Source organism: Patagioenas fasciata, chromosome 1 (assembly GCF_037038585.1).
Source record: "Patagioenas fasciata isolate bPatFas1 chromosome 1, bPatFas1.hap1, whole genome shotgun sequence".
Taxonomy (NCBI): domain Eukaryota; kingdom Metazoa; phylum Chordata; class Aves; order Columbiformes; family Columbidae; genus Patagioenas; species Patagioenas fasciata.
Genome location: NC_092520.1, coordinates 155191452 through 155216687, shown reverse-complemented (window position 1 = coordinate 155216687; position 25236 = coordinate 155191452). Strand labels below are relative to the sequence as shown.

General features: G+C 38.0%; 1 protein-coding gene across 7 annotated transcripts in view; it reads left to right on the top strand.

The window, feature by feature from the left end:
- CHRM2 (cholinergic receptor muscarinic 2) overlaps positions 1–25236 on the top strand; it is a 107229-nt gene that overhangs the window by 29406 nt on the left and 52587 nt on the right. The window lies entirely within an intron of this gene.

The following is a 25236-nucleotide window of genomic DNA, read 5'->3' as shown; positions in this document are numbered from 1 at the left end:
ATTATAGTAAACCATTCATAATTTCAGAATTGGTTACGACTGTTTGATGGAAGAGGGCATGTGGCAGTATTTGGGGACAGACAGTTTGCATGGTCAGTTGCTAAGATATTGGATAATGTCAAAATCAAATCTGCAATGATGGATTGTGCTGTCCCTTAAGAAGATTTTAGCTGCATGTTGGTCTTTATTTGTCTTCAGAAAAATGCTGGCCCTTAGAAGAATCATTTCATTTTTGACATACTGCAAAAACTATATGACTCAGCAGAGTGAAATGGCCTCTAGATACAATATCCATCAGCAACTGTTCATTATTTCAATAGTACACAGTATAGAGTTCACATAAAATAAATTCTGCCTATTTTGCCCATTAGGTAGAAATCTCAGGACACAAGCAGCTGTCATGGGTGAAATTTCGTTTCCATAGAGGTCTGTCTGCTTCTGGTCATCACAAAGTTTCATCGTACGCCTCTGTGGACAGGTAGTATTACACATCATCTTACTCCAAGTCAAAATGAACCAGCAGAGACACACCCACAGAGCTCCTAAGAGATAAGGGATTTTTTTTCTTTAAATCTTGTGAGAGGGCTGTCTCTTTATAAAAGTCTTGATCGAGTTCTCCACAGAAATTAGTAGAATTTTTTTACTTGAGTTCACTCAGCTGGGATTCTACCCCAGTAAAAATTTTAAACAAATACTAATCAATTTATCTGACATGTCCCTTTGACTAGTAACTTCACATAGACAGGAAAAGCCTTAACTTGACAGAACTTTCATCTTATATGCATAACTTCCACCCACTGACTTTCACTTCTGCGATGATTATAAAAATTACTATCTAACTGGACCTTTCATCTCGTCTGTGCTACATTCCCTCATGTTACTGGCAATAATTACAGGAAAGTATTCAGCAGCATATTAGGGAAGCCTATGAGGCTGATTTTCTGAGATTTTGGGAATCTCTTGCTTTCACAATGTTCAGCTGGAGTTGTTAATGCTCAGCACTTCCAAAAATCATGCTAGATTGTCCATTACGTTTAGTTGGATGCTACTGCAAATAGTTTACATTTTCAAGTTATCTATCACCTTAAGGGAGTAACAAAATATATTACCAATTGATTGGAATTCAGCACACTGAAAACCCCCTACTGCATTTTATTCAGTACACTTCTGGGCTGAAACATGCTAGCTGGTTCAGAGTATTTAGTAGAATTACATGTTATCAAAGGATAGGAAATAGACTATGGTATCCCATTGCAGTGCCAGGTAGAATTTTAAATATTGGAATTTAATTACCCAAGTGTTGCAGTTCTCTATCTCCTTTAATCCAGCTCATTATCATTTGAGAGAAGAGACTTTGGAGTCAAGTACAATTACTGGTAATTAACTGCTGGTGATACCAGTGGTCTCTAGAGGCAGATTTATCCAGGCCTTGTAATGTAAAAGAGAAAGACCCAAAACCAGAACTGTTTAAAGGTACAACTGAGGAATAAAAGAAAATCTACTTCGAGGAAAGTCTTTCACATACCTTCAGATCAATCACTGAAAGACTTTGCAATAGCATACGGCTGAGGCCTTGTATTTTGCAGACAATAATATTTTGCAGTATTATAACAGTAAATCTGAACTCTATGGCAAACTAAAAAGCACTAACAGAATTCATGGGTTTGAGAAGGAATAGATTATCTTAAAACTCCTCTTTGCCTTCTCAGGAGAGAGGAAATCACACAGACTGGGTTATCTTTTGAGATCTGCAAAAAAGCTTTGTCCCCTTCTCCATAGCGGCAAATTCTGCTTAATGTTGGAAATCGACAGTGATCAGTCAGCCAGTAGTTACTATGTATAATTAGTCATGTCAATGAAATCTTGGAACAGATCCTCAGCTAGGGTGTTTGACAATCAGAAACAAAATCTAAATATTTTCCGGATCCCATTCCCAAGAAAGAATATTTCAAGCTTTTTATTGGCACATTCATCAACCTGTTCTGTTGTTGACAGTCAGGAAGTTCTTAAAAAACTTTCTCTGGTGGTACATTGGAATTTACTGTTCTAGTGATAATATCATAAGGGAGACTAGCTGAATGCAACATCAATTACCTTTCCACAGTACTGTGGTATCTTGCTGTCAGTCATCACTGCATATTTGAAATATAGGTTTACAGTTCTACAAGAACAGTGAAGGAGGCAGGAGAGGTAAGTGAAATGAAACAAGCATTGGAAGGTGGACTACAAATTTAATCTTCATATGTCTTTCACCTTCCCTAGTACCTTATGGCAGCTCCCTATCCCCATTCTTTAAAGATTTTTTCATGCCAATTTTTTTAGTAAAACTTCATTCAGATTCATGCTTGTTGGAAATGAAACAGAACAATAAATCTACAGTGCCACTGCACAGTAAAGTGATCAAAGGGCTGCTGATGCCTTTTAGGAAACTTTCAGAAACATAGTCTTGTCCTTCAATTGATCTATCTGATATCATGTATTTTATTTTTTTTCCTTGCCGGTAGATTCTGCCATATCTTTTCATTCTGAGGAGAGCTATTCTTCTCATCAGACTCACATTTTTCTGTGGGTTTACTCAGCAGCAGCCCATATATTCCAATCAGGTTACTTGAAGAATAAAGTCTTAGTAAGCAGGAATCCAATACATTTCCATACAGGAGCTCAGGATGTAATGTACTATTCACTATACAAACTGAGTATATGTCATCAACATAATTTGAATCACTGTGCATATGTTTGCTTGAAATTACTATTGGCAAGTGTATGAAAGCAAGGACTAAGAGTTCATTTGTTCTTTCTGCTTATATTCATTATTTGCCCCTGCTGTGACATCATATGCATCTCTGCTGCAACTAAAGTTAATGGCACAAACAGCCTTGGAATTTCAAGTGAAAAGTAAGCAGCAAGAACAGATACACATCCCTAAAATCTCTCAGCTTTAGCTCGTGTGTTTTGTCTCTGGGCAAATATTCATTGCAATACATTGCAGAAGAAAATAAACACCAAACACATTCATTGTGGAAACCAGAGATTTCTTCAAATTGTATACATTAAAGGCATCCATGTAAGGTATCTTTCTATGGATGTACTGCAAGATGCAGCAAGAATTTATTTGCCATAAATAGTACTTTATTGATACAGTGTAGCTTTCAAAACTGGATTGTCACTGGAATCTCTCTAGATATTTTTAGAAATATACATCACATATATCAATATATATATCAATACTAAACGTTTGATCCTGCTTTCTAGGAAAAAAGAGGATTAGAGATTAACTTCTACTATACTGTTGAACAGGAGCCTAAGTGGGTGCAAGGTTTCCTTTAAGCTTTTCCTGAGTTATCCAGGCTTTTATAGAGTGAGCTGGCTGGATGTGCTTCTTCCCTGTGACAGGCTGATGAGACATGCATGAGGAGTCTACGTCTTCTCTACCTGCCAGGAAATGTTGTCATGTGTTGTTACTATTAGTGTATATCAGTAGTGAACAATTACTGCCCCCTCCCCACCCTCCATCTCACTGCCCCTTCTCAAAAAAAGAGATTATTCGGGTCACATAAAAATGAATGGTAAACCTACCTGCCAACTTACAGGTATCAGGGTGTTCTAGTGTTGGCTTTTCTAGGTGTAGTTGCCTTGTTTGCGTACAGCTGCACAATTTATCCTAAGTCTACCTTTTGAGGTTTGCCTCTTCACTCCTGTGTCCATAATCTCAGAAGATATCAGTGAACCATGATGTTTCCAGCAATTATCCCTTGGGGTTATTTTTTTTTTCCTTTTCTTTTGCATTATCTTTCACAAAACAAAGTGCAACACACACACACACACACACAAACCAAACACACAAAACCAACCAACCAAACAAAAGACAAGCACAGCTTAAACATATTGCCTTTGTGCAAGCACTGAAAAATTAAGAAACTTAGGCTGCTAATCAGTAGGGGTCATGAGTTCCAAAATAGATGCCTATTTATGCAAAACATCCTGCTATCACTCCCCAGTGGAGCAAGCTAAAGACTCTTGCCAAGAGTGTATCACCAGACAATTTAATCAACACATTGGTCAGCTGTCTGCATAAAATAGTAATGCAGCACTTAGTCTTTCTGTGGACCTCAGCATATGTATCTGCAAAATGCATAACTTGTTCTAAAATTGAAACTTTGCAGGGGTTTTGTAAAGCTAAGCTAATTAATGTCAAGCAGTCAGCTGAAATTTGCTCTTTAAGTGAAATTAATTTATCTAAACCTTCACAGGAAGATTTCTTAATACTTTTTCATAAAACTCCTATAGCCATCATGCTGGCCATTTATTACTTATACATCAAAACAAAACTGTAGGAGAGAAATGGGCAAACCAGAAAGCTCGAAAATTATAGCCGTAGGTTGTAAGAGAGGCCTCGTTAGGGGCACAAAAGTGAACTATAGAGTCAGTGGATCCAAAGAACAGTTTATGATATTGTATTTGCATATTTGTCAATGGCAGGAAATTATATTAGAAGATTATCATCACTCTGCCATAGTATCTAACCTTCCTTGGATACAAGCATGTGATTTGGGTTTAGAAATATTCTTGTTTAGCATGTAGAAAGACAATCCAGAACATGACCATCTTTGAAACACACTGAAAACCTCGTTCTTTTATAAAATTTTCTTGAACAACCAAGAACACCTTGCATAACCATTTCTCAATTGCTTCACCAACCCTACAAAACAGAGAAATCACACAACAAACTTATTCAGAGATAGTCAGATGTGAAAGATATCAGAGATTTTGTAATTGCTGCTGGGGGTCTCCACTTTGATACTCTAATTGATCCAGAAGCTACTGAGTATGGAAGATGCAGAGTGACTGCCACTTATCAAATACTGAAATGAAAAGTGTGCATGACCTCTTGTCCATGTGTATTAAACTGTACAAAGGTGGAAACGTGATAGTAAAAGAAACAAAGAGACTTTGTCACAGAAGAAATGGTAAAGTATTCAGAAATTCCAGGACTATTCAATGCACTGAAGAGGAACTCCCTCACCCACTGGAGGCAATGCTGTCTTCATAAGTTCATGGTTCGACACCATGGATCTCCAGGTGGGTCAAGATTATAGAGATACACCAACCTGGAGGACTCCATGCTGTTGAGCTGTTCACAAGCAGCGGAAGCCAGTGAGCTCTTCTCAGCTACCAGGTTATTTTCACTGTCTGCCTCTGGAGCTCTCCTGACTGCATTTCTTGTGCTCACTTTGGAGGAAGTTACCCATGGAGAAAACCAAAACCCTTCCACAACTGAGGAAAAGGAGTAAACCACCACTCTGCTGAAGACTAAAGCACAAACAATGCTGATACACATCTAAGGAGATTTCCAGGTTGTTACCAAGTATGTGCATGCATGTGTGTGTACTTGCTTCTGCAGTGGATTTTCTTATACTTTTCTGTGAATATTTCAGATTTCCCTTCACTGTCAAAGGGAGAGGCTCAATGAAGAAATTATGTTCTTTGTGAACGAGCTAAAATACTAAGTGGATAGCTATCTAAAGCAAAGAAATCAGGCATGTTCTGAAAGGGTATGACTACACTATTGAAAATTTATGGGTATGATCTCATTCTCAAACCCATACCTGCCTTCCATCCACAGTGATTACCTGTAGGGGTGTTAGCAGCTCTAGATTTATGTTAATCTGTGATTTTTCAGTAAGAGTAGAGTCTGAGCCCATTCCCAGCCCCTGCATGAAGCTAAATTCTTGTTTAAATGATATAAATGGATCAGGCTGTGGTGAGGCAGAGCATGTTACACTCCCACAGCATCAGCACATGTGTGGAGTGGCTTTTTCCATGTGTATTGCGGTCATTTGAGGTATAAATATCAGTGTGGATGGCAAGGTCTGAGGCCATGGGGAATGGCATCCTTACATTCACTTTTGAGCTCTTTTCAGCCCTCTTGTCTGGAAGTGTAGACATACCTATAGAGAATCATGTCTTCTGCATGATAGTAAGTATTTATATGCGTTGGTATGTATCAGAACTTATTTGTCTGTTGTTCACTTGGGTAAAGCCAAGTCTTGTCATACTGGAAGCAGGGAATTATATCAGAGCAGAAGGTGCTCAGGTTAAAAATCTTGGTGCTGCTGGGTCACTTGTGGCATCTGAGAGCAGTAAGGCACTTCAAGGGGGTTGGCAATGAACCATTGCAAATCAGTCTTGCTCTCAGGAATTGTCAGTGGTACTGTCAGTGCCACTGTTTACTGGACTTCTTTACATTTTGTATTTACTACAGAGGATTTCTATTTGAGGGTTGAGTAGGAGGTTGGAAGAGAATAAACCCGAGCAAGACCTCTATAAAAGCAGGATGCATCTTTATGCATGCTGCACTGAACTGTAATTTAAATGTATCTGGGCTGCCACTGATGAGCAATTTAAAAGTGATAGAATTTTCACAGAGCTCTTTTGCTTTCCAAAAGGCTTTTCTCTTTTCTTTAAGAAAAAAAAAAAGTAAAAAGAGAGAAAGAATTCTTTGGGGGATAAAATTACTTTAGAGACAAACAATGCATCTGTATTATACAGTATTGATTGTGATGTGGCTGTGAGTTACATGGAATTACAAGCTCCCTTGCTCTCTATTTCACTAGGGCTGTTCCATGTGTTATGAATTGATATGGGACCCACAACTGAGTGGCCATTTGTTTTATTCTTTACGCAGGGTCTTAAAACTGTTGGCAACGATTGAGAAAAGGGTGGATCTGATAACCAGGGAGGGTGGAGGAAGTGTATTACTCACTTTCAAGTGCCCTATCAGACTACAGCTGAGTTGACACCGGGGTAACAGCCCTCTCCAAAGCAGTCTGCAGTAGTACCACTTGCCAGTGGCAGACGGAGAGCAAGGAAGCACACAGGCTGTCATTTTTTTTTACCTGCAACCTGATGTCATATAAGAAACTTTTTGGGTTCCAAAGTGGCTGGGAGTCACCAGATCATTGTCATCAAGCAAAACCTTTTTAATTGGGAAGATAAGACTGCTCGTCCTTATTCAAAAGGGCTTTGTGGTGTAATGTGTTATGTTCTGGCTGTGTGAATGGATTGTGCTCAAGCAGATTGCTGATGGTTTTGAAAACAATGTTCTCCCAATAATGTATCTTTAATTGTCCTCATCTCCTGGAGCAGAGCAGGACCTTGCTGAAGCAGAGGGGCTCAGATCTGTCTGTATCCATCTGTCTAGACACACCCGGAGAGAGTACAGTGTAGTCATCGTCCCTGTTTTCCACTTGCCTTCAAAAGAAGGAAATATATTCCTATGTCCTCAGGTTCCTTTAAGAAACTCTGCATTCACTTCTATGGATTTAGGCATTTTTTTCCCCTTATTTATGTTTCTTATTTTTAGACTATGATTGGTGCTGAATTACAATACACCATGGCAGCTGCTTATTCATGTGTTATAGCTGTATCTTTAACTCCAGTTGCTGTTTTGTTGCAACAGTCTCTTAAAAATACAAACATACTTAAAAAATAGATTATATTTTGAACCAAAGGGGAAAAAACGGCCATTTTCATTGTTTATAAAATTTCATGGCATATGGATATTTGTTAGCAGGTTAAGTAGTTCCAACTGGTGTGTTTAGTTTGCAAAGTGTAAGGCTTAATGCAAAATGGCTAATCAAGTTGCCCTTTTCAACCTGCTGATTTTATAAAGGTTATAAATCTGTACTTTACGTTCTGGTATGGTTGGATAAACAATGTAGCAACTGTTTGATCCATATAAAACTGGGTAGAACAAATTGCAAAACTGATCCAACAGACTAATCCAGTTTAATATGGCAAGGGAGATGCTTGTAAACCTATTCAGCATAGTGCACCTTAATACAGGTTAGAATTAGCTTTTTCCCTTTCCTTCTTTTGTTGTACACACATTGAAAGAAAAAGAAGTAGAAAAAAGTGAAGAAAATCGCATCTTCCAGCATGTAAGCTGACAGAGTATAGGTTTTAAAGTCATGCCACCATCACCGCAGTGAGTGGTGTTGTCCAAGCTACTTGATATATAAGACACTAGACAGCAACACAGAAACCTTCACACCAAGTTAAGGTTTCATCTAGCATTAGATGGCTCCTTCGTGATTCCTTTCTACGAACATCAGATATGGACTCAGCTTCACCCCAGCCCCGAGAATTGCCACAGATCAGTCTTGCTGAAGATAGTAGTTCACCAAGTATCTTTTAAAATAAAAGATTTTGGTTGTTCTCAATCCACTACAGATGTTGGAATGTTTTGATAGAGCAGAATGAGGACTGAAAAATTACTTTCTTTCAAAATATTAGATGCTATTATTACCTGATTCACAGAACTGGGATTTTAAGGGAGAAAAAAAAAAAACAAACCAAAACAAAACAAAAACAAAAAAGTACAAACATATGACTCATGTCAAAATTACAGGATCTGGCAGTACTAGATTTTGTATCTGATTTATAGTTGTGTTTTTTTTTTTTTTTTTTTCCTACTGGATTATTATTCTAATTTTCAGGGGAAAAAAAAAAAAAAAGGAAAAAAACCAACCATGAATAAAGATGAGTTCTCAGTAACAGCTTCTTCCTCCAGCTGTAGCTTCCAAGAAGATTAAAATTCTGCTTGTTGTTCAGTATTACTTTATTGGATAAGAAAATTAACACTATTTGAAGCACCTCAGTAAGATGAATGCCAGTTTTAAACAGGAACAGAACCTATTCACAAGTTGGTTTATTGCTCTCTCTTTCTTTCTACAGTTGCATGAAGGATGTAGTCATCTCATTGCTGTGTTTTCTACTCAGAGAGTAGATACTGTGACCATCACGCATGTTCCTTCCTACTCCTTATTACAGCATCTATGATGCAGATTACTTCTTTGAGGGCTAGGTGACAGGAGAGATCCTGCACTAAATTCCCAGTCTGAGCTAATATCAGGTCATTCATGCTTATACTGCTTGCTGCCTTCTTGAACATGTACAGGAGGACCTTTCTTGCTCCTCTGCATCAAAGATCTCTATGATAGGTACTCCTCAGCAGGTGTTTTTGATAGGCTGTGATGGAGAATTACCATTATCAATGTTGTGAAGGAACAGTAGAGCACAAGTCTACACAGTTAATGTAGTGTCAGTCTAAAGGGTGAAGAAGGGACTTCTTGATCCACATTATGTATGTGTCCTTGAAGTTTTCTGCTTCGTTTACTGACCAAACCAAGATTTTCTGTTGTTAGCAATACAGAGCTATTACAATCTGAAAGAATGAGCTGTGTTCTCTTCTGATGTATGCGCCATCAGCAGAATTGTCAGCTATGTCTTAGTCACTGCACTTTTATTATAGGAGATTTTAGACATGCGGCTGAGTTTGCAGAGTTTGTAGACACTCCGATTGTCTTTTTACTTGTGCACTGAGCAAATCTGGCATAGAAATCTACATTAGCCAGCAAACATTGACTGGAACCCTACTTGATACTTTTACAGTGTGACTTTTGTGGTTATGACTGATCTTTAGAGTGAGGGTAAGAAGATCCCATTATTACTCTGTATTGTTTCCAGACTCTCTTCCATCTTATTTCCACCACCAGCTGTGAGTTCTGTCTCACACACATAATGGAGAGAAGAAAATAACACCTTTAGCTTGAAAGCTTTCTAATCAAAGGCGAGAGGATTGCCATTTTACCTAACAATAGCAGAAGAAATCTCTGTGCTTTAAGAGCCCTTGCTAATGTCAAAGAAAATTAATAACAGCTTTACTATTTATTAAGTACCAAAACTTTTTTAAACACAGTTGTGATGGTGTCTCCAGTTTCTAGTGGGACACTCCACAAGGGAAATCTCAGTCCAGTGAGGTACTTCAGTTTAGTACTAGAAGCAGGATTTTTTCAATGTCTACTAACAAGTTGGCCTTATAGTCTACAAGGTCTGGCTAGGGTTTCTCTGTAGTAAAGAAATATTCCCTAAAGGCAATTAGTTCCACTCTGTGGTGGGGCTAAGGAAGAGGGAACGAATTCCCATCTGGAGGCATCTCTTTATTGTCCTTTACTGTAGAGGAACCCTAGATAAGTAGCTTTGATAAGGCATATAACTTTTAGAATACTAAAATCAGGCAAACAGAATCCCACTGAAGGAGAAGGAAAATAACTTCTGAAGTCTGTTTTGCATATTGCCTTCTCTTTCCTGACCCAAACCTCAATGAATATTTGTTTCAACTGGAAAGAGGTACCTTACCACAGCTCTTGATGTACGACTTATGATGAAGTATGAAGAGCAAGGAATGATGGGCAGAAAATCCTGGCGACAGAGACCTACTGGCTGTTGTAGCCCAACAGAAAGTGGGTAATAATGGCAGATCAGCTGCCAACAGATCAGAATGTCCATCATGGTATTTTGCACAGCAGTTTGGAAGGTGAGACAAGAGACTGGAGCTCTGAACTGTGATCCATGTGCTCCCATTTGTCCTGTACAAACTCAAAATGCCTCGGATTGGGTCAGGGTGCAGATGATAACATGACTGACTGGAGCTACCTAGAGTGAGAACCTAACAGGTCATGCTCCCCTCCAACTTGATTAGGCTGTTGTTTCTAATAGATTCTCTGTGTTGGCATCTGAAGGTTTTCCTGCTTCAGAAAGTACTGGATTTTGATAGGAGTGGAGAAGATAACTAGGCTACCTTCATCAAATTGTCTTAAATTCTCTGTGCTTGCCTACTCAAGGGACACACAAACTGTTTTGTTAGGACTGAAATATGAATTATAAGGAGGCTCTTCCCAAGCAGCTGTGAAGAGTTTTGTCTGGATATTAACAAGAAGGGGTATCCTTGGTGAGTATGGTCCCCAAGGAAGGCTTGTCCTGCCTAATTGCTTAGATGCTGAGCAGGAACTGGCTTCTAGGCAGAAAAGGAGGATGCTCAGATGAAGCTGCTTTATCTTCAGGTAGGTTTGAGTGCTCCCATAGAATATGGTCAAGGAGACAGAGATGTTCTGGTGGTGTGCAGGATGTGCATCTTTCCCTCGATACCTGAAAGAAAAGATTGTTCTTCTCCCTCGCTGCCTTGTGTATTAAGACTTTAGATTGTTCTGTGGAAGTTTTTGGGAGCTTATTCATTGACTCCAGCAGGAGTTTTATCAACAGGGCAAGTTGCGTCTGTGAAAAACTTGTTATGCATTTGCACTGTGGCAAGCATTTTAATAGCCTCTGCATTTGAAAAAAAATGTCTCTGATCTAGGACCCTGTGTCTGGAACATATGCTAACTGCAAGCACAATATTTGCTGATATACTGTCTTAGTTGAAAGATACAGAACAAGTCACTTCTGTGTATTTTTTTTTTTTTTTTAACAAATAAAGGTATGCCAAAAATGGTTCCTAATTCCTAGTTGTTCCTAATTCCTATTTAATTAACGGTGCAACTAGAGGAAGATTCAAAGTTTCCAAGCAAATTTCCCTTGTACTAGAGGCTGAACCAAGAGTCAGTTCCAGCTCAGCTCCAAACAGTTTAATTCCCTGGTCATTAAAGCTCCACAAATAAATTATTTTCAGAAATAATCAATGTCCCACTGAGATACTGCTGTTAATGAACTGGACCAGTAGTTTGTGTAGTTCCACTTTTATCTGTCCCTTTTCTTGGGCTACTTAAATCTTGCCTCAGTGATAAGATTTCAGACTGCCTATCCTCCTTGCCATTTTAGGCTATAGTAAAATGAAATAATTGTAATATAAAATATTGAAGAATTACTAAAGCCTACAAAATGTCTTTCATATTACAAAGCCAGACAATTTTAAATTTATAATATGCTTAAGTTCTGTTCACTACCACAATGTTTGTATACTGATAATTTCTGTAGTTTACATATATTTGAATGTAATGCTCAGCTGAATATGTTTTTTGATATTCATTCAGCAAAGAACCAAATCTTAAAAAAAAAAAGTAAAAGTACTAGGTGGTTTTGCTTTACTCTGAGGTCACTCGCTTTTGTTGCCATGTGGCATTTTACAAGTATTGGAATTGGCATTTAGTTTCAGATTCCAAAGATCTATGCAAGAAGTTTTACATTATTTCCTTTTATTCTTTATTCCATTTAATTCTTTATTTGATCTTGGCAAAAGTATTAAGGGAACCCAGTAAAAGTACAAAATTACTTGATTTAGAAAACATAAATAGATAGATGTTTGTGTTTTTATATTATATGTAAAGATAAATGACTGCAAGTAGAAATCACATTAAGTCAGAAGACATTATATCTTTAGCCTGTCCTAATGCCAGAGTCTTGGCAACTGCTACGTGACACAGCTCCATTACAGTCAATAAAAGACAATTTGCTGTAGCCAAGAAACTGTCTCATCATATTTCTAGCAGCTCAGAAACTACAGGGAGTCCTGTGCAGAAAATTCCTCTTCCAATGACTGCAAGTCCTTTAAGTTATGTTTCAGAAGACCAAAATGATGTAACAAGTAACTTCCTCACATTCTGTCAATATGAATAACAAACTCAGTCATACTAGAAATATTATTTTGTTCTGTTCTCACTTTTACAGCCACCATCACCACCACCATCATATATCTGTAGGTCTTCTACCACTGATTGCTCCAATTTATCCTTCCTAAGCCTACTCCAGGAATTTCTAGGAAGAGAGGTGCACACAGGGGGTGTTACATAGATACTTTGAAATTGTGAACAAGATCTCTTTGTTTTTTCCTGTAGGTTTACCTGGTCTATGAGAGACGTTCCTTCTTCTTATGCAAGAATTACTATTTTTTATATAATTTAGCCCACTTTGGTACAGAATAGTATTGTTGTTCTGAGTCCTAATAGACATTCACTGTATGAAAATTGTGTGTGGATTTGTTAGTCATCCTTAAGAATGCCAAACAAGCTCAATAAACAAATTTTGAAAATGGCAATGAAGAAAAATATAAAAGAGCTATTAAACCACCCATGGAGGTATGCCTTTTCTAGTTCAGGGTTTTCCTGCAAGTATTTTAATGGTGCCATGATTAGACCTGGAAGAAATTATACCAGTAGAGGCTAAAGAAGGACTTGTTATGGTTTTTACTCCTCCCTTAAAGGAGTAGCAAGGATATCTTGATTATCCTTGATAGACGTTTGTATAACATGATCTTAAAGACCTCCGTGGACAAAAATGCTACAAAACTCTTTTGGTACACTGATGGTGTTTAACTCTTCTTTTAGTTAGAACCTTTTCCTAGTTAGGAACCCAAATCTCTTTTGCTGCAGGTCAAAGTAATTATTTCTTGTGTTATTACTTATAAGTATAGGGAACAATTTCTCACCCTTTGAAACAGCCTTCTGGAATTCAAGCTTTTCTGGAATAAAACAAAAACACATGTTTTACCAGCTTTCCACCTGTTTCATGATTTCTCTACTTCTGATCAGTTTAATTCTAGTGTCCTGGACCCCTGATAATACATTTTTGCATTTCTGAAAGTGATATCCTAAATAAGATATAGTATTTCAGATGAATACTCATTATTGGAAGGTACTGGAATAATTATTTTCCTCAATTTGCAGATTTACACATGCCAAAATTAAATTTATCTTTTCATAGCAACATTGCATATTGACTTTTACTAAACCCAGATCTTCTCTTCCACAAGCACTTTATTCTCCATTCTGTGTTTGTCCATCCAGTTTTCACTTCCCTTAGGTATCACTTCATTCTTGTCTTCATTAAATTTTATTTTATTGATTTAATATTATTTTTTTTTCCAGTGTAGTGGATTGTTTTAAATTCTGATATTTATGCTGGATGCTTATTTTTCTTACCTGTTTACTAACATTGGCCAAGTTTGTGAGTGTTCAGGGTTTTTGGGGGAGAGAAGGTTATTTTTGAGGAGCCCTCTGTAGTTTGTCTCCACCTTGCCCACTAAAAGAAATATGCTAGTCCATGTTGTGGTTTCATCACAGTGGTGTGGGAGAGGTACTGTTGCTTTCTGTTTAATGAATGACCTTTCTAAGGGAAGTGCTAAATCACACTGTTCCTTGGTATGTATATTGTAGTGCGATATACTGTGTCATTAATGTTCCCTATTGCTCAGGCCTCTCAATATATTATTTTTCTAATTTTCATTGCATATTGGTATTCTGACTTTTTTTTTTTCTTCAAACTTGACAATTGATATAGCTTTTCTCCTACTCTGTTTCCAGATCTCCTGAGAACCCAACTCAGTAAAAAATCCCCTTGAAGGAAGTATTTAAAAATATGTTTAATGGTAATCCAGAGATTTAAGTCAAAATTATGACATCAGATTTCACAACTGAGGGGAAAATGACTCCTTCTCTCCCCACAACTCTGTGTTAAAGCACAGTCATGAGGACATATGACAAAAAAGCGTTGTCATTGTGCAATGTCTTCCATCAACATCTTGGCCACCACCAGCTCTAGAGATAAATTCCCAAAATTTGACATGTAATTTTAAGCATTTTCCTGAATAAATGACTGCTTAAGTGTTTTTCCAAATCAGAGCTCAAGCCAATTAGTATTATTTCCCCATCTGCTCTATTATTTCCTAAAAGATATTCACATTGTTTCATTTCTAAGCTGTTTATGTTCTTGTATTAATGAATATGTTAAATAAAATTAAATCAAACAGCTCTCCCAGTAGCCGCATTAGAGAATATCTCTTCCCAGATCAGACATATCAGAGAGCTGTTATCTTTATTTGCAGTCTTTTGTTTTTACTTAGTTCATGGACAGCAGTGTTTCTATTTAAGTCATATGGGGTTTCTGGGGAGAGTAACGTTTCGTGGAAATCTACAGTAGATATTTTAATATGCCTTCACTTTGGAAAATGATTTGATATTCCGTCTCCTAGAGCGTTATGTGAAAAATTAATATGCAGAAAGGGCATATGATATGAATGCAAATTCAAAATCTATCCATTACTCTTTTATGTTTTAGTATCTATAGATAGTGAACTGGGGGTTCTGGTACTCTGTTAAACACCCTGTGATCTTTCAGTGAAACTATGTGATGCTGAGAAACATAATTCAGAGCTGGGTAATAGCTTCTCAGTTAAGACCAAAACTTGCTACTTCTAGCATAGGGGCCAGAACCAGGTAGAGAAAAAAAGACATAACTAGCAGAGAAGCCTGGGGAAGTGGGCAGAAGCTATTTCTTCTGTCAGGAGCCATCACTGCAGCAGTACCTGCTTTTAGGTTCCTTCTGTTCCTTTCTGTGGCAGCAGCAACCTAGGATTTCCAGAGTTGAGGCACCAGCGATGCAGGCAGCAGGACTTCAACCTTTGTTACTGCTCTGGTTACCAGGCACTGCATGCAGCTGGCAGTTCTGCCCATCACAAGACTTGTTCCTAAGAGTACTGTGACAAAACACTTGTTAGATCCTTACTGAGCGGGTTAAAACAATACAACTCTCTAGCATAGACAGGATCCAGCCCAGATTTCAGGCCACGACACATCCAAATTCTCATAGTGCTGGTAGAACACAAGGCCCTGGTGGCACTGCTGTGATGTGCTCTAACATGCTGGGAATACGTAGTTAATCTCATCTCATTGCAAACACCAGATGCTACCCCTCAGCTCAGGCCATGGAGGTGATAAGGCAGCATACCAGGTCTATTTATAATTGTAACCTTTAGAGAGTTTATTTTCAGGACTAAACGCAACAACATGATAATATTATGAGGTTGCATCTCAGTGTGGTGGTAGTATAAGTGTCACAGTGGTATGGTATAATGCAGTGTTCTCATGTCATATATTGGCTCCTATCACTTACAAATAGAAAGCACAATACCTCTAAGTGCTCTGGGGGCAGGATGCTGTCTCCTCTTAGAGCTACTGTCTGATATTAAAATGGTATGACACTCATTTGTACTTAAAAGCATTAGAATGAGCAGGAGTGTCCTGAAGCACAGTGAGAAAGCAAGTTTTTAATGGTATTTCCTTCTTTTATCAGTATTATCTACTAAAGTCTACCGTATACCTTTCCTAAGGTAGAATTTATGATCTGATGAAAGTAGAGATAGGTGACAGAACTCTCTTATTTTATGATGTGTCTGCAACAGCATTTTTTGTCTTTAAATTTGTTAGCTTGTAAAAAAGGCAAAGGAAAAAAATTATTAGTCTACCTCTATCAACAGGCTCAAGCCTTTTTTCCTATACATGAAAAAAACAAGGATATTCACTAATCTTTGTCTGCTTCCAGCTATTTTATGGTCACAAACCAAGCTTTAAACACAGGGTAATTCATCAACTACAGCCACTGGAAAAACTCTCCAGGGAAAACCTGTGCTGTGCCTGTAAAAGCTTCAGAGCCACTAGTTTTCTTTCTTTTTCTTTTTTTTTTTTTTTCTGGTTTTCATCTTTTCTCACCCTATTTTTGTGCCCTTCATGTTCCCCTTTTTTCCTCCCTTTTCCCTTGGTCTTCCTTCCTCTCTTTCTCTTTTCAGTCCTCTGTTGTCATACATCTTCCATTGCTTTCACTTTGATGTCAAGGTTTCAGTCATGTGGTAGGAATGGTGCAAAGGCTCTCACAGAAGGTACTCCAAACAGCTTAAAGACATCCAGCATGCTACAAGGGAAAATCTCTCAGGTGTCAGTATTCAGCCAGGACTGGGGAGCTACTCAATGCAATTCAGCTCCTGAGACCCCAGAGACGTCACTGACTTCAGTGTCTATTTCCTTGCTGGGGACTCAGCAAGTGCAACCAGTGACTTCAGGAGATTGCTGTGAGGTTTTGTTAGTCAATATACACAGAAATTTCCAGAGACATAGTTGCAGAATAATGTTCCACTTACTGCAGGAGAGTTTGTGTTCAAATCTGCCAGCGGCTGCAGAAGGCTTTGAACAGGGATGTTTTTATGCTGCAAGCAGATTTGTATTCATTAGGTAGCCTCTAGGACCACTGGTCCACTCTAATAAGTGTTTTGATAAAAGAGGTCATGTCCCCAAAGGATGTCTGATTGGGACATGTCATTTCTCCTGTAAAAGATTATTACACTAGGCAGACACTGATTGTCTTCTAACACTCCTAAGGTGACCATTGTTAAAAACAGAAAAAAAAAAAAAAAAAAGGACGCTTCTCTTTCAAGGTTGTTCAGTGCTGATGAAAGTTATTAGACTGATGACTCTGAGAAACAAAGTCATTCTCCTCACAGCATAGGTACTGCCAGCGGAACAAGATTTTGCATTTTTTGCATCGCTGCATCACCAGCAGCAAGCGTTCGAACCCTCATCCAGGGACAATCCTCAAAGTCAAGGATTTCCTTCAAAGGAGCTTCAGTTCTTCCATTCCAACTAATGCAAGGAAACACTACCATGGTGCTGCATATGCTTTCAGTTCATGATCTTCATATAGCCTTTCAGCTGATCATCACACTGTCCCTTTCTCTTTTGAATCTCTTTGCTGGAAAGGATACAAATGTGGTCATTAGGTATGCTGAATGTACCCATCAATATCCAGAAAACCTGTCTTTGAGCACAGCCTGAAGGATGGCCTTTCTTGGGAGTTTTAATCACAGAAACATTTTTGAACAAAAAATTATTTTCATTGACTTGCCTATCTAGATGAGAAACATCAATTTTGAGACATTAACACTGATAAGTTGGTGCAAGAGTCTCACAGCTAATTCAGAGTGATACACTTGATATGCTCAGTGGGTTCAGGTTAGACAAATGAAAACAGAGTCCCTTTAAAGACATTGTCCTGACACTGTCAATGGGAAAGGAGAGGTGAAGATGGAAGAGAACACTGTATGCAGGAGATAGGTAGTAAATAGTTTTGGAGGTTTTTTAGACAAAAACATAATAACGATTTTTTGTAAGATGCTAAAACAAAATAATTTGGCGGAAATTGGTTCAGAAACTGCTTCTCAGTAGTTCAAACACTGCACAAAGGAAACCTCACCTTAGGCAGGACATGACAACTACAGTAAATAACCCAGCCTGTAATTTAGCTATACGAGATTTCAGAGTTGCGTGTGCAGTGAGGTGTGAGATAGCTAAAATATTTCTGGAAGCCTCCTCTTTGCTACACTCTCTCCCCATATCAACTAGCTATAAGTGGACTCTCTTGCCTCCTGCCTGGATGTTGTTTGTGTCATGCAACCAAGATATCATAAGATCAGGTATCAGCCTCGCACATGAGGAGAGTCTCGGTCCTGTAGGTCTGAAGAGAAAAGGCCAGGGCACACAGTCTTTGCATGATTTTGTTAGAGGCAGTGACACCTCTCCATTGCCTTCAGAAGATGAAAGGTTTTTCAGCCATGCCCTCAGAAATGATGAGATCGAATATGGAACCTGAGATTTATTAAGTGGCAGAGAGTTGGGAAAAAAATCTACAAAGCAAAGGAGAAAAATTCTTTATTAATTCTTCCATGGAAGACCAAATTCAGCAGAACATAGCACAACAGAAAACGTCAAGTGTAAATAAATGGAAATTTGCCCCAAATAGTTCCTTCTTATCCAACTGTTTATTCGGGACATACACTATAATTCAATGCTTAACTATACAAAGCCAAAACAGACAGTGAATAGTTCACTATGTCTCTTTCTAGCTTTTTCATTTCTACCATCCAGTTAAGTTTTCACCATTCAATTTTCAGGAGTGTGGTAGGATGAACTAACATCTTACGGTGAGGTTGTGAAGCGTTCAGGTAACAGTGACACACAGAGTGCCGGAATCCTAAATTGTCATTTACCCTTACTGGTCAGTCTCTGGATTTTAGTATCTCAGTACTCCTTTCCAAATCTACCTGGTTTTTGCTACACTATACTACTAGTGAAACAACAACAACAAAGGGATAAATTAGAGTCTGATAGCCTAGAGAATCTGTTTGTTTTCATTCTTCTTCTGTGTTGCTTTCATTTCTTTTGTAATAATGTATCATTTTGAAACTTGCATCTGGACACTACCGTGTAAGATGAATGGTGACAAAGCTGTTTAAACAATAAAACCTTTAACTGACAGGAAAAAAAAAAAAAAAAGAAAAAAAGAGAAAAGTCACCTTTTTAGACTAACAAAATTGTTTAAATAAAATAGCTGGAGGAAAATAGCTATACTCTAGCATGAGTAACATTTCCAAATGAGCTCTATTCCATATATGTTGGAGAAATGTAAGAACTCAAGTGTCTTTTAGAACTCAATGAGAATTGCAGATACCCTGCTGCTCTTTTAAACTTCCAGCCTCCTGAAACAGCTGGGCATGCTTCAGATTTTTCTCTTTTCCTGTTGATAGTATGATTTAGCTACATGTCAACTGGAGGTGAATAGATATCACCACTCCAGGTACTCTATTACTGGGAATCACCAGACTGGCGCGAGATGCCTTGCCATTTAGTGACATTAGGAGTCCTGCTGCCAGAGCTTTCAAAGTACATTTGCACAGAACAAGTCCAAATTTCCCTACAACAAAACTTGGTTCCACATTTGCAAACACAGCTAAAATACAATGTTTATTCCCATCCATCTCCTCTCAGACAACTTTATGGAATAAAAGGATAGGAAAAGGAGAACCTGGAACTTATTTTGCTTTCAGTTGTCTCCTCAGACATAGAGTTCCACAACATATTCTTAATTTAATTTTAATATTAAAAAAAATCATGCAGCTAAATGAGACATTTGCTTGGTGGTGAAGCAGAAACAATTATTGGCATTTCAGCTTAAATCAACCCTGAATTTTTTACTTTGAGATGTGTGGAACTTCTGGAAGGACTTCTTTCTCAGACATGCCACATTTCTGTTCTTAAAAGTAATTCCTAGTATTATGAACAATAGTTAACATTTCTCTTGTTTCCTTCAGACAAGTTTTTTGTCCTGTGCAATTTCATGAAAGTAAAAGGACTGACCCTTTTTTCTCCTGACTTTCAAATACTCATTTATCCACTCCTAGGTTTAAATAGACAAAAGATATTAAAACTCCCATCTAAGGTAGCTGCATTACTTCTATACTGCGGTTTGATCACTCCCCTCGTCTTGGGCACACCTCAGAAATTGTAATTACATCTGTTTATGACTGTGGAGTACGAGCCAGGCTTCTGCTCATATAACCAATGGATTTCCCCAGTTGCATAATGAAGTTTTGCCAACAGGAGATTTGGCAGAGAGTCAGGTGGAGAAATCATAATGGAATTTAACAGAATTTTCTTGTATTTTTTTGTTAGAGAGAAGGGGAGGAGAAAAAAATCCAACTATAAGATCTGATTTTGTTTCACTCACAGTCCCTCAGATAGAAATCTAAACTTTCCTTTTCCATTTTGTTGTTGTTGTTGTGTTTTTTGGTTTTGTTTGTTTGTTTTGTTTTGTTTAAGAGATTCAGTGTACCAGAAAAGGTCCATTCAAACTTCACAATTTACTCTTCCTAGAGTGACCTTTTCCCTTGAATTTCATGTAGCCTTGACATGTTGATATTGGTGGTGTAGAGAGTTTGCAACCTGCTCTTTACTGCTAAGACATTTTGTCCTCTCTGCTTCCATAGGAGGACCTCACCTGTCTTCTTCTTAACCCAGAACCAGCAATCAGGTTGTCAATCACCTCACATTCACCTGCCTCTGGCAAGAAGAGAGAAGCATCGACTTTGAAAAAATTCTGCAGCAGTGTTGCCACATATAAACTAGCCAGGACAGGCATCTTTCATTTGCTTAAACAAATTAGACTTCTAATGTCAGGTCAGGGCATATAGACTAAGTATAGGGAAAACCATATAATTAGATCTTTAATCACACAGCTTTCCTGAGGAAAGGTTGTGTGACCAGAAACACTAAGCTCAGTTACAATGCAGTATCACACAGTCTCTTAGGTCACAGTTAAGAGTTACCACTTCCAGGCATCACTGCCCATTGAAAAGAAAATTCTTTGCTCTCCTTAGAGCTGGTATCGGTTGTACTCATGTTTTCTTTCTGGGGACACATAAAAAGACAAAGGAATCAACCATTTGCTTATAACAAAGCCTTATCTTTATAAGACCATTTCCTTAACTTGATATAAAGTATGATTCCTGTTGTACAAATAATGTTGTCTCATCTGAGGCCTAGAGTGCAGGGCTTTGCACAGAGATGGCCTTCAGCCTCATGCATGCAGGTGGGAAGGTTTCAGACTCTGGTTGTAGCCCCTCTGCATAATTCAGCTGGAATGAAAAAGCCAAAATTATGCTAGAAATTGCAAGCAGAAACCTACTTTGAAGCATGCCAACCCTGTCACCCACCGTGACTTTAGGGACAAACTGGTAACTGAGGGGATTGCACAGAAGTGAAGTGTGTGGGACCAGCCCTCTGTGACTAGAAGTATATTAAATGGGATTCAGATGTGTCTCAGTCTGTATATTGTATAGTCAGGGATCCTTGACTGTTAAACTTCCCCACATTGATTCATCCTTTATCACCCTCTATAGCAAAAGACAGAAAAAACAAATCATTCCCAAGTGCTCCCTTGCTTTCAAGTATGTAGCTTCTCCATGATCAACTACGACATATGTATTTAAGACATGATAGTTGAGAATTATTTCTATTGGAAAAACAGCCTCCACAGGGAAGATTGTTTTCCAAAGAGAACATGACATTTTCTCACAGTGCTCCGTCACTCTGTCTGGGGATTTCAAATACTCAGGTCTAACATGATAAACAAACACCGTAATTCACATTATCAAAATCTTATATTCTAAATATTGGTTAAGACTTTTGAAGTAACAGAAACAAAGGGGTTTTCAATTTATGTCAAATTTGAGGGAAGGGATTGTCCTTCAAAGTTTTGCTTTTTTTTCAAGTATCTTTCAAAACAAAAATGCATTTTTTCCTTTTTTAAATTAACACTTTATTTACATTATAAACCTGTAAATTGTTATATACACCTAAATCATTAAAATAAACCCTTCAATAATTCCTAACTGAAAATTACCTCAAAATACTTTCTGAATGTTTAAGATGATTCTGTCATAGCAATATCCAAGGTTTTTGTCTCTTCTTACATTATTGTGTTTCTTGGTTCCTCATGTCCAAGTAATATTTTGAAGGTAGCTATTTGCAGCAAGATCACAGCTCTTCTAATGTAAAGACCATTTATACAGAAATGTGAATAATCAATTTTATTTTTTTTAAGAGAAGGAAACCTGCAAAATACATCTTAACTAGTTACAGACAATTAATTCCAAATGCTCAAACCTTTGTAAAGCAGAACTGAATCTGACAATTGCTGCAAACAGTGGAATTAACACGTATGTCTCTGTGAAATGGGCAGAGTGAAACGTCTGTTTCTCTAATACTGTCAAAAATCCAAATAATATATTTACCTTTTTTGACCAGATGCAGTATCTGGCATTGTACTGATTTTTATACCTCAAGGAACTTTTGCCAGTGCTGATCGTATTTTCTCTGACAAATATGAAACCAACTGTAAATAGTGACGTCAAATTGACTTCAAGAAATCCAACAGTCTGGAAGAGTAGCTCAGTCTTTCGCATCTTTAATGATCAGTGTAATAGTACAGAGACACTTTTGACTTACAAAACATTTTTTAGTTGGGTTACACAGAGTCTCTTACATGTAAAGATATGCCTTAGGGTGCTTTAAAATGCAAACTTTAGGTAGGAAATTATGTCCTGTTCTCCTCAAACTCTATTAGCTTCATAGTTTCATTAATATTATGTGGCAATTTAAAAGAATATTTTAGTATGGCATATATGATGCAGAGAGTCTGATCTTCCATTCTTCCTCCCTGATTAGTCTATAGTTTCTCTATTTTTAAAGAGTAGATAGATGTTTATGCAGGGAGAGTTTGCTATGGACAATCCACACAGATGATTAACCTTGGCATTGTCCTATGTCTCTCAGTGTAAAATTTTCACTGAGACAATTTCAGGTAAATCATCCAGCCCACTTCACTTAATAACACCTCTTTAACAAGCCTGACAATTATATCACTTGTGCTGTTTAGCTTGGCCATTTTTCTTCTTCATTATTCATTTCTCCCCAAGGAATGGCAGTTTAACAGATATTTCCAGTCATGGATTATTTAAAGGAGGCCGTGAGTTATCTCATTGACCACAGCATTTCTTTGTCATGACAACTACTTCAGTCTGGTGTGATGGTTTTTTAAGGAAGAATTCATCTTCCAGACTAGGCCACCTGGGAAGACTGGTGGAGCTGGTCCCTTCCCTGCAAATATGAAGCAGAAGGTTGGACAGAGAGGCCCATGGTTTGTGCCCCACTCTGTGGTTCCTCTGGTGTTCCCATCCATCCTCCAGAAAGATGAGCAGCAGCCCAGCAGCTGAATAGAAGGCATCAGAGGAGTGTTCTGGCTTACACAGACCATCAGTCTCACTGGGCTTTGGTTTTGCAGTTTCCAAATCCCTAACAACAGGTTGCAGAAAATGCCGCAATTTTGAACTTCAATTTTTATATAAGGTACCTGCACACGTTGATGAATGTACTCTTTCCCTTTCCTGTAATTGGAACTGTCACCATGAGGTAGAACACAAAACTATACTTACTTACCCCACCCCGTTTTAGCCAGAACCAGCTCCTGGCAACTCTGGGTCACTGATAGGGCCATTGTTACTTTTACCCTTGTGCTCAGCTGGTCCCACTTTTTCTGTAGGGAAGATGCTTTCCTTCCCATTCTCCTCTTCTCCTCCTCCTTTTCCTTTGCTATTTTAAATGGTGTGGTCATTTTAAAAGTGGGTTTGTTATACACCATGAGCATTCATGCAGGTGCGACACTCTCAAACCACTGCAACAAGTAGGTAAAAAATCTTTTGAAATCTGCTGATATGCAAAGATTACATCCTGTTTATACCAAGAAGAGAAACTCTCTTCTCGGACAAGGAGGAGTGCTGACAGGGGTGTTGTTACCATCATTTCCTATGCAAACTGCAGTGACAGGTTCTGGTAGGATAGTGAAATAAGATTCTTATACTTGTCCACTTTCAAAAAGGAGTAATAACTTGTGGTTCACTGTGTGTTTTATCTATGAATCCATACAGTCACATAGTAGCCCCATAATGTCAGCAGCTAGGAGGATAAAGGGAAAATAGTTAATATACTTAGCAGGATTCCTGAATCAAAAGCATCCTGATCTGATAGTAACTATTTTTGCACAGTTTCACTTCTGTAGGAAGGTTTGAAGACTCCTACTTCTGTTTCAATGCCAAATAAAAACCAGTATTAAGACCAGAAAAACTGCCCCCAAACAGAATGGTTTCCTTCTGACAAGTGGGAAATAACGTGCCAGACACAGACCCTGTGTACCACAAATGCATGTAAGTGAACTGGAATTCAATAAGTGTCATCCCCTTTAGTGTGGCTTTCTATATGTTTAAGCACATGATGCAATGGCAGAATACAGTGCATATGGAAGTGGAATAGTCAAAATGCAACTTGGTTTTAATGAGGTATTTCAGAGACCTATAAAGAATGCATTTATCAGTGCATAAATCGACCTGGATAACAGTGTCAATGACTGGAAGTAGAGGGGAAAAGAAGTCAAGAGGAAATTTAAAAGAGATTACATAGAGAAGAGACGAAGTCTTTTAAATAGAAGACATACAAAAACTCCAAAAGATTAATAGGAAGTGTACGTAGCGGAGATTAAAATCTATGCTCCTGTTATCTAAACTGGAGGGAAGTTGCATTGAAGAATATCAGGACACAAATACAGTAGAGGCTAAGAAATCTCTAAATGTGTCATAGAATTATTCTTGTAACATCTGTTTTCTGTACTTGATTGACAAAATGTCATCATGCACTTTTTAAATTTTGTACAAAAATATTTTGGAAAATGACAAGGTACTCCCATAACTGGGAATAAAGATATAAAAAATAAAATGAGGAAGAAAGGCAATTTCATTAACAGGAGAGTTAGAAACATCCCCCAAAATGCCAAAATGTGTTTCAAACCATACGCTGTCATTGGTTTCCTATGCTTTTCTTTGGGAAAAAAAAAAAAGGTACAGAGCAAAGTTTTCTTATTTTTATTTTAATTCACACTACCTTTGAAAAAGATTGGTGTCCTTGTTGCTTATACCCAAAGGGAAATTCCTCAGTGCAAATTAACTGCAACAAGAGTTTACACCTGTCACCTTCCTTCTCAGCTTCAAGGAAGAAGCACAGGCAATGACTCTCTTTTATATCAGCCTTCCAGCCAAAGAGAGTCCTTTTAGGGGACAGTAAGTGTAAGAGCTATTCTAAGATACTACTTGTCTGTGACTGACCATGTAAATTAGTGTGTTGCAACGATGTCACTGATGTCTTCCCCAATTTTGTTGCAGAGATCTTGGTGAGGGGAAAATGTAGCTCTCTG